Source organism: Perca flavescens, chromosome 4 (assembly GCF_004354835.1).
Source record: "Perca flavescens isolate YP-PL-M2 chromosome 4, PFLA_1.0, whole genome shotgun sequence".
Taxonomy (NCBI): domain Eukaryota; kingdom Metazoa; phylum Chordata; class Actinopteri; order Perciformes; family Percidae; genus Perca; species Perca flavescens.
Window position 1 is genome coordinate 9,064,492 of NC_041334.1, and position 15,460 is coordinate 9,079,951.

General features: G+C 41.9%; 1 long non-coding RNA gene across 1 annotated transcript; it reads right to left on the minus strand.

Annotated features, from left to right (window-relative positions):
• Window positions 1–432: 432 nt before the first annotated feature.
• On the minus strand, window positions 433–10,193 carry LOC114554554 (uncharacterized). The gene is made up of 3 exons (XR_003692429.1): window positions 9,946–10,193; window positions 3,361–4,407; window positions 433–3,088 (listed from the first exon to the last, which is right to left on the minus strand). It is a non-coding gene; the product is annotated as an uncharacterized LOC114554554 (long non-coding RNA).
• Between the last annotated feature and the right edge of the window lie 5,267 nt (window positions 10,194–15,460).

Below are 15,460 nucleotides of genomic sequence, written 5' to 3' on the forward strand. Positions count from 1 at the left end.
ACTCCAACCACCACAACACTAGCCTCTCATTTGTTTAACTTTTTAGCAGACAACGTTGAGAAGGCCACGGAACCATGTTTCCTTCTGCCTCCTGAGATAAACTATTGTTTAGGCTAATGAAAAGAAAAGAAAAGAACAGGGGCAGAGGGGAAGGTAAGGATAGTTTGACTTTTCATGATGTCCTCTTTTCAACTATGGCCAGGCTAAAAGATAAAGTGAGAGGGGTGGCTAAAGAGAGGTTTTGACTATATGATGATGTGATGTTTAGATTTTAGTTTAGAAATGCTCATTCAGTTGTACTGCGTGTACCTGTGAATCTGTATTCTCATATTTTGCAAAATATAATAAATGCTCAAAGACCAGATTTTGGTTTGATTCTCAAACAGTCTTTATTCGTATTCATTTTTATCATTGATATTTACTAAACTCTGCTGCTGCAAGAAAATTTCTATCACATGTTACATTAGTTAAAATGAGCACAACCTTAAATACAACTATGATAAGTATTATCAACAAAATGTACTTACAGTTTTAAAAGTAAAAGTATTGATTGGGAAGTAAAATGTTTCCTGTCAGGGTTTTACTATTGTATTATCTTTTTGGATTACTGCTGCATTATTCTCGCATTAACAGACCTATCTACAAAGCACAGCAGAGGAAGGTCTGGCTAGTCCACACAACATTCCTGGATAGGAGAAAAAAACATGCTCTGGTTTATTGGCATTTCTTTGAATCAATCACAATTGTCTTGGGCAGCGCCAAGCAACGATGAAGAGCCAAACGCAGCAAGGGTGCCTCTGCAAGATAGCCTCAGAAGGAACATGTTTTGGTGGAACAAGTGCACATAGGGATGCAAGCTCTGGAATTAAAATGGCTGTCGAGAGTGTGATGAGAATTTTGCTCAAAAAGAGATGAATATATTTTGATTGTCAGTTCTAGCTAAGAGGATGTTTCCTGAATTGACTGGTGTTTAGAATGCCAACACAAAGAAAATGGAAAAAAGGTTCATCCGGCAGAACCGTACCTATTTTGTAAATGAAACATCGTCAATGTAGACTGTTAAAGGAGCTCAGTCTGATACTGTTAGCTACTGAGGTGGTTTAACCCAGAGTGACCTAGCTGACGCACTGCCTAATGTAAACATGCTGTGTAGCGTTCAAGAATCGTCAAATGATGTTGTGTTGCAGAAAGATAATTAGGTTTACCATGCAGCATGAAAACATCCATTATTTCAGTTTCAGCGTTAAATCCATATACAATAAAACAGCATTTTGAACAAGGTTTTGGTACCAATGCACTCCAGAATCACAGCGTTGAGTGTCAAAGCGAGAGCAGTCAACAACCATGTGCCCTTTGAGCTTACCTTTATAAACATCATGTCATATTAAAATGTTAATGTTGAAAAATGTGGGATGCACCTGTTTCAGCCGCATTTATGCCCATTGAAAATGAACGCATTTTAATACAATGCAATTACTTTAAAGAACCATGTCCTAATAGCATACTGGCCATTCCTGCAGCTGTTGACAGCCTCCCAAGTTTCCGATACCTTGGGAGCATTGGTTCCAATCAACAGGTTGACATTTGCTTTTTATGCTTGTGATGTGTACTTTTGACAAGTACGGCCATTTAGCCAGGTCTTCAGGCTTCACCATGTTATCAGCTGCAACTGGCATTTTCTTTGTGCGAGGATCTCTGGGACCATAGTATATAGTATATGGTGTATCTGGTCTGGACATCTGCTGTCCAGACCAGATACCTCCAAACCAGTCAAGGAATAGGCTGGAACAATAGTTTCTTGCCCCATTGTGCGCAACAGGAAGTTGGTTCTTCTGCCTGTAATATTCAACTTCTGCATTAGATGTTCCAAGCAGAATGTGGAAGCATAGGTTTTAATGATGCAGTTTCCTTTTGCGGATTTCCCATTTACAGGGACAATGGATAGAACAAATTGATCCTTACTGCCCCCTGTATGTCCACATGTTTCCTGTGAAGATGATTGGTTATTACTTGGTTCCTTTAACAGTTCCATAGCTGTAGTTTGCCTTATGGTATGTAGCACAGTGGGATGAGTTTGACCACAAACTTTGCATGTCAAGTGCCTGTCACAATCCTTGCCCATGTGACCATTACCTAAGCATGCAAAGCAAACTCTTTTTTCCTTCAGAAAGTGAATATTTTGCACTCTTCCAATGAGTATTTTCAAGCACAGCAAAGGCATCCAGCTTACTTTACTTTCCCTTGATACAATGTTGGGTCCTTAACTTCCTCAGACAAGGCCATAGATGGTACTGTGGTGACAATATTTCCATATGCTCTATGCAACGGGTCAGAAAGAATGCTGACAAGTCGCTCAATGAAGGTGACCAGATCAATGAAGTGAGCTCTCTGGTTAGTGGTTTCATTTATGCCGTAAGCTATGGTCCTCCATTACTCCCTCATCTGGAATGGTAACTTTGAAATTATGGCTCTCATGTTAACAGGCATGTCCAGTTCCTGCATGTACTGGAGTTCCTCCATCACATTGCCACAGCCCTGCAGCTCCTGTAGAAGTTCCTTTGCCACTGCATAGCCACACTCACACTCTCCTGGGCACCCCAGGTACGTATCCAACTGCTGGGTCGTTTCAAGAGTGCCGGTCTTCTTCAAGGAGGAAAAGAAGTCCTCTTCCTCAGGCGATTGGGAGCCCTCACTGATGTGATTCTCAGCCTGACAGTCCAAGTGGCTTCTGATATAGTGTGTGTGTGTGTGTGTGTGTGTGTGCGTGTGTTTGTTTCATTAAATGTAATTTCAAACTCATTTCACTGTCTCCATAGAAATTACACAAATTAAGGGGAAGTTGAGAAATGAGACACTTACCAAGTTTGAGGATATTTTCGTCATAACTTGTCCAGCAGGTCTTAAATTGCAGCAATCAAAGGCTCACAGAACTTGGAGGTGACGTGAAGGTGCTGGAGCTTGGTCCTTAGTAGAGTTATGGTGGGGACCAACCATCCCATCTGCACACTGGTTTCTCCCTGAAGAACATCAAGTGCCTTTGCAACTGGGCTCATTGTCTTTGCATATTCTGCAAGAAATCCAAGTTCCACTGGAGTAAACCAGTACAAAGAAAAAAAGAAAAACACAACATGGAACATTTAGCCTAATTGATGTAGCACCTTCAACTGGAGGAACTGAAAAATATTGTCATCTGAGACTTTTAGAAATGTAGTTGTGTTGCTACAAATCACATCCATAGTAAATATGGGGACTGCGTGTTGGCATAGTGCATACATGTGTTCTACAGTATTCAAAGTATAAAACTGTGACTTAATCTATTGTACACTTCATTCACTGAAAGGCAGAACAACAAGCACTTACTTAGGTGTATCTAGTTCACTGCAGACAGCTGCAAGGGCTCCTTCACCTTGTTCTCTTGTTATTCTCACTATTCTTTCTACGGCTGAGAAGAGTGAATTCCACCTTGTAGCAACGGACCTTACGAGTTGGAGTTTGCAGTGTTCCTTAATTACTTCAGATGCGGTGGTTGATCTTGAACTTTTGTTTCACACGCTAGAGCATTTGGCAAATGTGGACCTTGACACACGCTTGTACAATGGGTTGACCTCTGCTTTTGAAGCATCAACTGTGGACATTAAATTGAGGAGGCAGGTGCAGTGATGGTGCTTGAGTAGCTGGTATTCCAAGTAGTCATCTTCTTCCAACAGGGCTCTGGCATCAACGAATTCATCACCCTCAATGCTTTCCTCTTCTTCATCGTAATCATCATTTTGGCCACCATCATCCTCTTCTCCATCACCCTCTCCTACAGGTTCAGGATTGTTGTTCTGGTCAGTCTGCCAGTAAACTCTGAAGGCTTTCAGGAAGTTTGATCCGTTGTCAGATGTAGTGCGAACGATCTTCTCTCTGATATTGAATTCTATGTGAATATTATTTAGGTCACCAGCCAGGGCAGAAAAGGTATGTGACCCTTTAAGCTGACTGCAAGCCAGGGCAGCACAGGATCTCTGCATGGTCTGGGGGTTAAACCAGTGACACCAATGAAACCGCAATGGTGTGCCGTCCAGCAGTCTGTTGTTGTTGCTATGAACTCAATTTCACTAACTACAGCTTTCAGTTTTCTTTTCATTTCAACAGAGGCTGTTGTGACTTTGTTTACAACAGTATTGTGCTGAAGATGTTGCACAAGATCAATGAAGCCCTGTTGCTGAACAATGTGTAGTGTGTGCAAGCCTTGGACAACGAATTTGAGGACTACTTTATCCACACTTGCCTGGGACACTCTTTGAGTCTCCCACAGCTTGGTTTGTTTAGAAGGTGGGGTAAAGAACCTTCAGTGGATGACTTCCTTTTGAGGGCTCCTGAAGAAAGTTGTGTGTACCTCTCTAGACCAGTGGGGTGTTTCTTCTGTGGAGAAAATGAATGCACAGGCACAGATTGAGATTCATATTATTTCTCTCAAACCACAAGCTCCGACTATCTAGGAGTTACGCTGTATTACATTCCGCTGTATCATGAATGACAACCCGGTCTCACTCAAAAGCATACAAAAAACACGGGTTTACACTTTGAAAAAACGTGCAATGTGTACGCCAAAGTAAAATTCTTGCTCGTGCATTATTTACTTGGAGCGCTGCAATTGAAGTAAGGGAGACCAGTGCGTTTTATATGAACGCGGCTCGCGTCGCCACGTTGTGTGTTATCGCGAGAACAGCGTCACACAAAAACAAAACAAAAATGGTTGGGTTTAGGAAAAGAATGCAGGGAAAGGCTTTAGTAACACAAGAAAGTCACAAAAACACGCTAATAAATGGTTGGGTTTAGGGAAGAAACATTGGGGAAGGCTTAACAACAAAAACCACAAGAAAGTCACAAAAACACGCCACATAACCACAAAAACACGCTAATAAATGGCTTAACAAAAAAATAAAAGGCTGAAAAAAGGCTGAAAATCATAACAAAAGAATTAAAAGGCTGAAAATCGCCAAACATGGGATGCGAACCCCGATCTCCCACATGAAAGTCCTGTGTTTTACCCATCCGCCACCCCAACCAACCTCCTCACGTGGTCCCACGTCCCTTTATTTTACAAACGCACCGGTCTCCATTACTGTAATTGGAGCGCTGCACGTATCTACTGCACGCACAATTTTACTTTGGCGTACACATTGCACGTATTTTCAAAGTGTAAACCCATGTTATTTTCAGGTCAGTTCAGATCAGGTCAGATTACAAGTTAGGGAGCAGTTTCACTGGTCTATGCAATTATGTTGAGCAGACCAGAATGTTGCCACTTAAAACTGTTTTAGCAGCTGCTGACATGACTGAAAAGTAGCATTATTCATGAGATAGTTCGAATAAATTCATTTGAAACTGCATTTGGCTGATAGCTGGGCTTATTACCTCTTTACAAGGACCCATAGGGCCTACCCCACACATGCGTGCACACTCTCATACACAGATAGGATCATCATCCTAATATCCACATGCTTTATCAACCAGCTGTAGACTATAGCTTTGCACAATTCACTTACAAATATTGCATATAGCAATAATATAAACTCAGATAACGTTTGGCTAAAGTCGAATTTCAAATCTCACACAGAGCCCACCAAACAAACTTGCAACGTTGAATCATAGCATACTGACTCGAATCTTCGTACTAGGCTACATACGTCTGCTATTTCCTTGCTGGAGTGTGACGTGATTTGTGTCATGTGCAGGTGCGATGGATCACGTACAAACCAATAGGAGGTCAGAATGGTATATGTTTATACTTCTCATTCAACCACAATCAAATTCACTCTCTATCCGGATGGCGCGATTTATCTGGATAGTTTATTTTTTTTTGTGTGTGTTTTTGAACGCTGACAAGCCGGAATGAAAACGCCAAACTGAAATAGGAGTAACAAAGGCTATTTTTAAAATGTAAGGAGTAGAAAGTACAGATAATTGCGTGAAAATGTAAGGAGTATAAGTAAAAAGTCTGCTGTAAAACAATTACTCCCGTAAAGTATAGATACCCAAAATTTCTACTTAAGTAAGGTAAGGTGAAACCTCTGTTGGATTGTGTTCCTTTGTCATTCCTCATTTGGAAATGGACTTCATTTAAACTTTGCTGGCACTTGTGCCCTCTCCTCCAACATCTCCTACTGTATCCGTCATCACTGTAGTTCCACCAGTGTGCCACAACAGACTCAAACCAAAGTGGCTGCTTGTGTGTCATCACAAACCCAAACTGAAACTGAAACAGTCCCCGCCCATGCTTCTGCCAGGCCAGATCGGTCTCTCAAACTTTGTTGTTCCCCTGATCCCAGTACCTGGGATGGTTCCACTGACATGTATAGACTCCCCTCTGGGCTAGGATCGTCTTTTGTTAATCAACTTCATGGTAGTAATTCCTCTAACTTAATTAAAATATCTCTTCAACCAACTCCAGCTAATGGGCCTAGTGTATCTGATACCTCTATCCCTTTCCTTATTCCATTGAGTTTTAAAAAGCACAAGGGTCTTGGTATAATCCATCTGAACATTAGAAGCTTACTTAAGAACTTTGACCATCTAACTTCTAGTTGAAAAGACTACTCCTGATATTTTTGTGTTGGGTGAAACCTGACTTGGGAAGAATATAGATAACTAATGTGGTTCTCTATAATTATAATTTTTATAGAATAGATCGGTTAGGTAGGGGCGGTGGAGTTGGAATATATGTCAAATCTTGTCTGTCAGTGTCAATTTTAAATGCTGTTTCTCTTCCTAATTGCTTTGAATTTCCGGACCCACTGACTGTGGTTGGAGTCTACCTACCTCCCTCAGCTGAATCACATGCTACTGACTCCCTAGTGAATATGCTCTCTAAATATTCTGCTGATGAATTACTTATATTAGGTGATCTAAATCTGAATTGGCTGAGTGATGCTTCTGTGCAGTTTAAAAATCTCATGTACAGTCTAAACTTATCACAACTGATTACAGAGCCAACTAGACCAAATTCTAAAGATTACTCCAAATCCACACTCTTAGACCTAATTTTCACCAACAAGGCTGGCAAATATTCTACTAGCGGTGTCTTTGAGCTAGGAGTCAGCGATCACTGCCCCGTTGTCCGTGTAAGGGATGTGGGGGTAAAAAAGACAGTGTCTCAGGTGGTCTCCAAGAGGAACCTTAGAAAGTTTGATGCAGAGTGGTTTTTGGGAGATATAACAGATTGGGACTGGAGTTATATGGGCCAATTTGATGACGTTGAGGTCGCTCTCTACACTTTTGTAACTGCATTTAATTACTTTGTAAACAAGCACACTCCATATAAAATGACCAGGATTAAAGATAAGATAGGGTAGTGCCATGGGTTACTTATGAGCTATCTACCCTCTTCAATAATAGGAATAGTGCTTGGACCCGTGCCAGACACACTGGTGACCCCCAACACTGGCTGTCCTTTAGACATAAATGTACTTCAGCTGTAAGAAAGGCTAAATCTGAATACTTTTTAAATCTAGTCACCACCTCTTATTCTAATCCCGCCAAGTTCTGGGGTGCAATTAACATGCCCCTCAGCATCAAAGTAAATGACTGTTTGATCTCTGATCCAAATGGTATTAGCCTTGCCTTTAATAAGCACTTCTCTGAAGCTGGTCATTTATTCGATAAGCTGTTTCCTGGTCCCCCTCCCTCAAAGGTCTCTGATTGTAGTCCAGTCTGATTGTGGACCAGGTCCTCAGAACTTTACAATCTTTAGACCCTAAGTCATCTACTGGTAAGGATCACTTAGACTCTTTTTTTATAAAAATGGCTGCTCCAATTATAAGTGAGCAATTGACTTATATTTTTAATCTTTCCATCTCTTTGGTCTTATTTCCGCTAGTCTGGAAATCTGCATGTGTCATTCCACTGTACAAGGGGGGCGATAGGAACAATCTGGATAACTATCGTCCGATCTCTACACTTCCATGCCTGGCTAAAGTACTTGAGACCTTAGTCAACTCTCAATTAAAGTGTTTCCTGTCAAGCCACTCTATTCGTAAGGCCATTTTACAGTTGTGCGTCAACTCCACGCCGTAGCTACGGTGTAGCTCCTACAGCGTTGTGACCCTTTCGGAGTTCTGCGTCGGGGTTGAATGTATTTCTTTGCAACGCAGTGCATTTCACCGCCAGGACCCTAGAGGGTGTGTGGTTTCCGGGGGGTCAATCATGAAACTCTTTGATAGTTTGTTTTGTTTCCACTTTTTTCATTTCCGGAAATGGCGAGCGAAAGAGAGAGAGTGTTGTTGGAGCTGGAGATGATCGACATTGAACAACAAATGATTTTATTGCAAATGTTAAATCGCAGAAGGAAAAGAAGACGTCGGCGAAGTTGGTATGTACAACCAGTGAACGAAAAGAGGCCAACAATGGGCGAATTTGTTACGGTTGTTCGACTGCTGAGGTACTTGGACGAAGAAATGCACTTCAAGTATTTTCGGATGTCGAAAGGACGATTTGACGATCTTGCTCGTCGTTTAAAACCTTTAATACACCATCAGAGCACACACCGTATGCCTATTGACGTCACTCAGAGACTGGCAGTGACTTTGAAGATTTTATCTTCAGGTGCAAGCCAACCGATCACAGGGTTGGGCTCAGGGCTGGACTGGGACAAAAAATTGGCCCTGGCATTTTTGGCCCAGGCGGCCCACACCCACCGTGATTGGTAAGACAAATTACCTGCAGACAGGGAAAAAAATGCGTGCATTCTATGATATGAGTTGCCTAGTGTTCAGCGTTCATGTGATCGTTTTGAATCCTTCAAAAGGGGACTCAAGACTTATCTGTTGATCTTACACTTAAATAATTCATTCATTCTTAGAGTTATGATTTGTATATTTATGGTATTTTTATAATTTTTTTATTTTTGATATTTGATATGGTATTTTCATTATTTTTATTATTACTATGTTGCTTAATATTGGCTTAGCAACTTTAAAAACAGTTTACTGTTAATTTTAACTATTGTAAGATTCATATTTTGTCGCTTTGGACACAAGTGTCTGCTAAATACTGTAAACATAACTATAACCCTTCCCAAAAGCTACAATAAAGCTGAAGTATATGCCCTGGAAAAGAGCACCAATACAAGAGAAGCTAATTAAGCCATTCAAGAACACTGATGCTTGTATCAATCTGTCAGAGTCTACAACACCTGCACCACCCAATAATGTTGTAGTTTTTTTCGGGTCATGTCTCAATCACCCACCACTCAGCATGGCTCTATGTGTATATTTGTTATTATCTGTATTTATATTTTTCCAACTGTATTTATATTTTTTCCATTCTAAGTACTTACTTTCTCAATATTATTTATATTATGGTCACACTTAAATATCATTTATATTATGGTTAATTACTTTTGCTGTTATGTAATTACATATTTTTCAATCTAATTTCACGTCAATTACAATTACAGTATTTTTTTTGCACTGCCCACCTCACTTTACTTAAATACTTTTTATATAATGCCACTTTACATTCATTCAGTGTTTTTTGCACATTGTCTGTTGTTTGCCTGCTGTTTGTTTGATTGTTTGTTGGTTTGTTTTTATTGTGGAAACACTGCTGCTGTAATAAGTGAATTTCCCCATTGTGGGATGAATAAAGTATTAATAAAAGTATTATCTAATCAACACTGATTTTATAGATCACACAGACTTTTCAGCTACCCAACAGGCTAACCGCTAGCACTTTCAATGTAATCTTAAGCAGTTAGGTTACCTGACAGCCACTAACTTTAATGTTACAGCCAAACTGCTTGTTATCGTTATGACGTAACACGCACACGCACGCGCGCGCACGAACACACACACACACACACACACACACACACACACACACACACACACACACACACACACACACACACACAGCCTCCCTCCCTTCCTGAAAGTCCCTGTTAATTTGTCTAGTCCTTACCACATCGTCATCTACTCTCTCTTCCATCTTTTCCTCACTCGCCTCCTCCTCGCCTTCTTCCCTGACATCGTTGTTTCTGCTTCTCTGTATAGCCAGCCACCTCTCCTCCTCCTCGGCTTCAGGTAATGCTGATGTTGAAGCAGCCCCAAACATGTCCGAAATTTTTGAGGACTCCGCTTGTTGATTCTTAATCTTTTTCTCCTCTAATTTCTCTGCACCTCCCTTGCACTTGGTGGTCGTTTGTCCATTATAACGTGGATGCTAAACTTCCAGCATAACTATTACAGCTCACGTCTCAGGGCCGGGAGGCGTGGCCATAGTGGGATTCGTAAATTTGCGGCCAGGAGTGGTTCCTGGATTTCATTGGGTCAGGTCAGTGCCAATAAAGAAAATTAACCAATGGGCCGCTATGAGTTCTTTATGGGCGGCCAAAAAATAAAAAAGGCCTATTTATATCAGCGATTCGGCCCAAAAGTCCGTCGGCCCACCGGGAAAATTCCCGGTATGCCAGATGGCCAGTCCAGCCCTGGTTGGGCTACAAAATGGCTGCAAGTACAGTGTCCTCCATAGTATCGGAGGTCTACAAAGCGCTGTGGACTGCACTGCAGCCCGAATATTTGCCCTGCCCTTCAACCAACCAGTGGGAAGCCATGGCTTCAGATTTTTGGTGACTTTGGAACTTCCTGAACTGCATTGGAAGCCTTGACGGGAAACATGTTAACCTCAAGGCACCACCACATGACGGGAGTGACTATTTTAATTACAAAGGGGCTCACTCCATTGTTCTAATGGCAATAACATGTGATGCCAGGTATCTGTTTACGATGGTGGACGTGGGAGGATATGGACGGCAGAGTGATGGTGGCGTGCATTTGGGTCGATGCTGCTGGACCACCAGTTGAATCTACCCCAACCAGCTCAACTTCCTGGGACCGGAGTCCAAATCCCCCACGTTATCGTTGCTGATGCTGCCTTCCCCCTACACTGCAATCTCATGCGTCTTTTTCCAGGTATGTAAATATAATTAATTAAAGCATAGTACATTGTGGCTTCATAACATGTTTGTTATACCTTATGATTGATTGATCCTTCTCTGTTATTGGATATTTTTTGTAAATTGCATTGTTATACTGCATACTTAACAGTATTCTTTTTTGGTTATGTATTTCTTTCTGTTTATTCTGTTTTTTATTCATTGTTCTTTATATGTTAAGTCAGTGTTGTACTTTGAGAGCAAAAGATTATCAGAGTCAAAAATTCCTTGTTTGTTAACGCAAACCTGGCCAATAAAGCTGATTCTGATTGTGGTACAGTGATTAATACTCTGTTTTCCTAACAGGAGTGAACATGACCAGGGACAAACAAATCTACAACTACTGCCACTCCAGAGCAAGGCGGGAGATTGAAAATACCTTTGGCTTCATGGCTGCGCGGTGGAGGATTCTGGGAAGACCAATTGTGTTCCAGCCAGACAAAGCTGTGAGCGTAGTTAAAGCGTGTGTGGTACTGCACAACTACCTCACCTACACAGACAAAGCGAGCACCCCAGGGAGCCGATACGTACCCCCACATTTTGCAGACTGTGACTCTGATGGAACGTTGCAGCCTGGAGAGTGGCGCAGAGTGGTGGCAGATGACACAAACTTTGCCCCTGTAGATCCAACATGGATGTCCAGGGCCCGTTCCACCCGAGCTGCCATAGCTGTTCGGAATGACCTGAAGGCTTTTTTTCAGTCTCCACATGGAACTGTGCCATGGCAGGATGATGATGTGGCACACTTGGTCAATGATATGATATATATATATATATATATATATATATATATATATATATATATATATATATATATATATATATATATATACACACTCCACCTCTGGCTCTACATGCTCAACAGGGTCTTCTTTCCCCGCTGATTCTGCCAAGCCCGTTCCCTTGGCTGTGGTTTCGCTAGATAGTAGGTAGGCCATTACTCTGCTGTACTGCTCTGTGTATATATGTTATACTTTGTTTATATTCTAATACTTGATTTTAACCTTCTTACATTTAGATAATGTGTGACATGTACATACAACACCAGGTTCTCAAGTTCCTCATGTAAAAAACGTACTTGGCATTGAAGCTTTTTCTGATTATGATACCATGATGTAACCATGAGTGTTGAATTGTAAATAAACAAACTTATTTCAAAACAAACTTGGATTTATTCATGTAAAAATAAGTAAAGTGCCAAAAACAAAGGGCAACGGTTTAAGTACAAGAAATATAAAAAAAACAACACACAACTTTAACATATGAAAATTTTAACTATTTACAAAAGTGCACTGAAATCAGTAGAAGGGTGCAAATGTTCAGGCTTGCTGCACAAGGGTGCAAATGTTCAGTCAAGCGGCTGTCACACAGCATCTTGTGCACATTGAAAATGACATTAGACCTCTGGCCCTCTGGCACCCTCCGTAGCAGATCAGCAACTGTTTGGCCAAATCGGCTGCACTCATCGCCGGTGTCCTGCACCAGCTTCTCTTGGAGGTCCATCCGGCGTTCATCTTCCGTTTCAACCCCACTCGGGACACAGGTGACTCTGGCAGCATTGAAAGTGGGGACCCACACACAGCAGGCACATGTGGTGGTTGGGTAGACAATGACTGTGCAGGTGAGGTTGGTGGCTGGGTGGGCACCGAGGATGGCTCAGTAGGTGAAGTGGATGACACAGAGTTGGAATCTGAGGATGTTGTTGAGGTCTGTTCCTGTGAAAGACAAAGAGAGAGTTGGTTGGTCTTTGTCTGTGCAGGTAATTACATTTGTGGTCTATGCAGTGTGATTTGCGACCAGAAGTCTGTTATAAGTTATGGAATTAGCAGCGCTATGAAAACAGCATATCACAACAACATTTACAGACTGTACTATGTACCATGGCGACACGTATATGGACAACCTGATAGCATTATTAGCTAGCTTAGTAGCCCACATAAACAGAGGTAAACAACAAACATAGCGCTATAAAAACAGCATATCAAACCAACATTTTCAGCATGCTATGTTATGTTACATTTTGTTTGCACAGACGTTACAGACTCTGTACCATGGCGACATGTATTTGGACAACCTGATAGCATTGTTAGCTAGCTAGCTTAGTAGCCCACACAAAACAGAGGTAAACAATGAACTTATATTTACCTTAGATTCAAAATTAGACTCTGTGTCCCGGTTCTTGACATGGGGTGCCAGCCAGGACAGAAAATGGTATAAAGCAGGCACATTTTTGCCACCTGGATCACCGCTTCTTGGTGCCAGCTTTTTGCGGAGACGAACAAATTTGTCCTGCAGCTTTTCCACCGCTTCATTCCGTGATGACCAGTCCAACATTTTGGGAAATTTCCCTCCATGAATTATTTGCCATCTGGCAATCTTTGTAGTGCACCAAAGACGAGTTATAAAGATGGTCGTACTTTCTTACTTCTTCTATAAGACGCTCCTCAACTTGATTCATCGTTGTTTTTAAAAAACTAACAACTCCGGGCAAAACAATGGCGTTATAGAGGGACGGGAAAACAGGAAAAGCTACACGCTGGAAACGGTCTGCGTCGACTTGACGTGTAGTTAAATTTTTCGAGGGGTGCGCGTCAGGCTACGTCTGTGGGGCTACGCCGTCGATTTTACGCACCACTATAAAATGGCCTTTAGTCCTCACCAATCCAGTTTCAGTCCCAACCATAGTACCATCACTGCTATCACTCTAATTACCAATAACATAGTCTCGGCCTTGGACATGAGGAAGCACTGTGCGGACCTCTTTGTCGACCTCTCAAAGGCGTATCTAATTAAAAAAAAGTTGTCTGATATCAGCTTGGATACGGATGCTTGTGCATGGTTTCATAATTACCTATCTTCCAGGTGTCAATGCATGAAATCACCACTTGGCAATTCGGATTTCTTATCCATAACAAAAGGTGTCCCATAAGGCTCTGTATTGGCTCCTGTACGCTTTACCATCTATATTAATGAGCTAGTCTCTTCTTTAGCTGGTTGCCTCGCCCATGTGTACGCAGATGTTACTATTCTTTACTGTACTGCAGATACCCCAAAAAATGCTACTGACAACTTGCAGCTTTCCTTTAACTTATTACAGGACACTCTCTCTGACCTTAAACTAGTCCTGTCAGGGCCCCTCCTCCCTGAGCTGTCTCCCCTTCCCTTTTGTGTGTGTCTCCCTTGCCTCTGCCCCTTTTGTGTCTGTGTTGTTTGTATCCGTCTGTCTCTTTTTGTTCCTCAGTGCCCTGAATCCCCACTTCCATTGAAGGCACCCCGGCACCAAGGCTGCTGCAATCACTGCTCATCTACTACACCTGCTCCAGTCCATGCACCTGGGGCTGATTGCCACTCTCCCTATATCAGGGGGAGGTCGGCCTTCAGTCCCCGCCAGATAATTGTTTCAGCCACGTAAATATCTCATACGTTCCTGTGCATTATTTAGCGATCTACAATTCTAGTCATAATCCTAAGTTCCCGTAGTTTTTGCCTTTTTCTCTTTCCCTCATCGTGTCTATGTTCTGCCTCCTAGACGCCGTTCTCCCTCCACCGCCGGTCACTGCTTTTGTCCCCTTCCCAAATGGATCTTCTGTTTGGACTCCTCGTGCCGACCTCTACCTTGCCCTCCGTGCCTCTGGACCCCCAGCCTGTTTCCGACTGTCCTCGCCAGCCGTTTGTACTTCTGCTGAACTCCAACCTACTCATACTCGCTCCCATAACCTCCACGACGGAACCCCATCTACATTATTCATTTTCCAATAAACAGTAGTATTGTTGAACTCAATCTGTGTTCTGCTTTTGTGTCCTGCCCCGTCCAGAGCGTGACAAGTCCTTAACTCACGAAAAACCAAATTTATTTATTTATTTAGTTATTTTCAAGAGCTAGAAATGTTTATTTTACGAAACTTCACATTTTAACTGTTGATGGCTCTCCTATAGAGAGAGTTACTGATTACAAATATCTCGGACTGTGGCTTGATGAGAAACTCTCATTTAAGACTAATATTGACTGACTCGCCTCCAAAGCTCCGACAGAAGGTGGGCTTTCTATACAGAAACCAGTCTAGCTTTCCTTTGCTTAGTAGGAAGAGAGTTGTAGAGGCAGTATTTTTATCAGTATTAGACTATGGTGATGTAAAATATAGGCATGCAGCTACATCTACATTGAAACAATTAGACTCTGTTTATTATTAGACCCTTATGTTTATCACCGGTGATAGTTATAATACACACCACTGCGTTCTCTATAGTAAGGTTGGCTCTTCCTCTCTTTCCTTGACGCTTGTTTGTTTTTAAAGCCATTAGTGTTAAACTTCCTTTCTATATCTCCTCCCTATTACATTGGAATCTTGGTTTCTATCAAAACAACAATTGGCTCACTCTTAGGGTTCCTTGCATGAGCTCGGATCTTGGTAAAGCGGCCTTTTTCTTTGATGCCCGTAGCACATGGAACGCTCTGCAACAAACTCTGAGGTTAGAGGTACT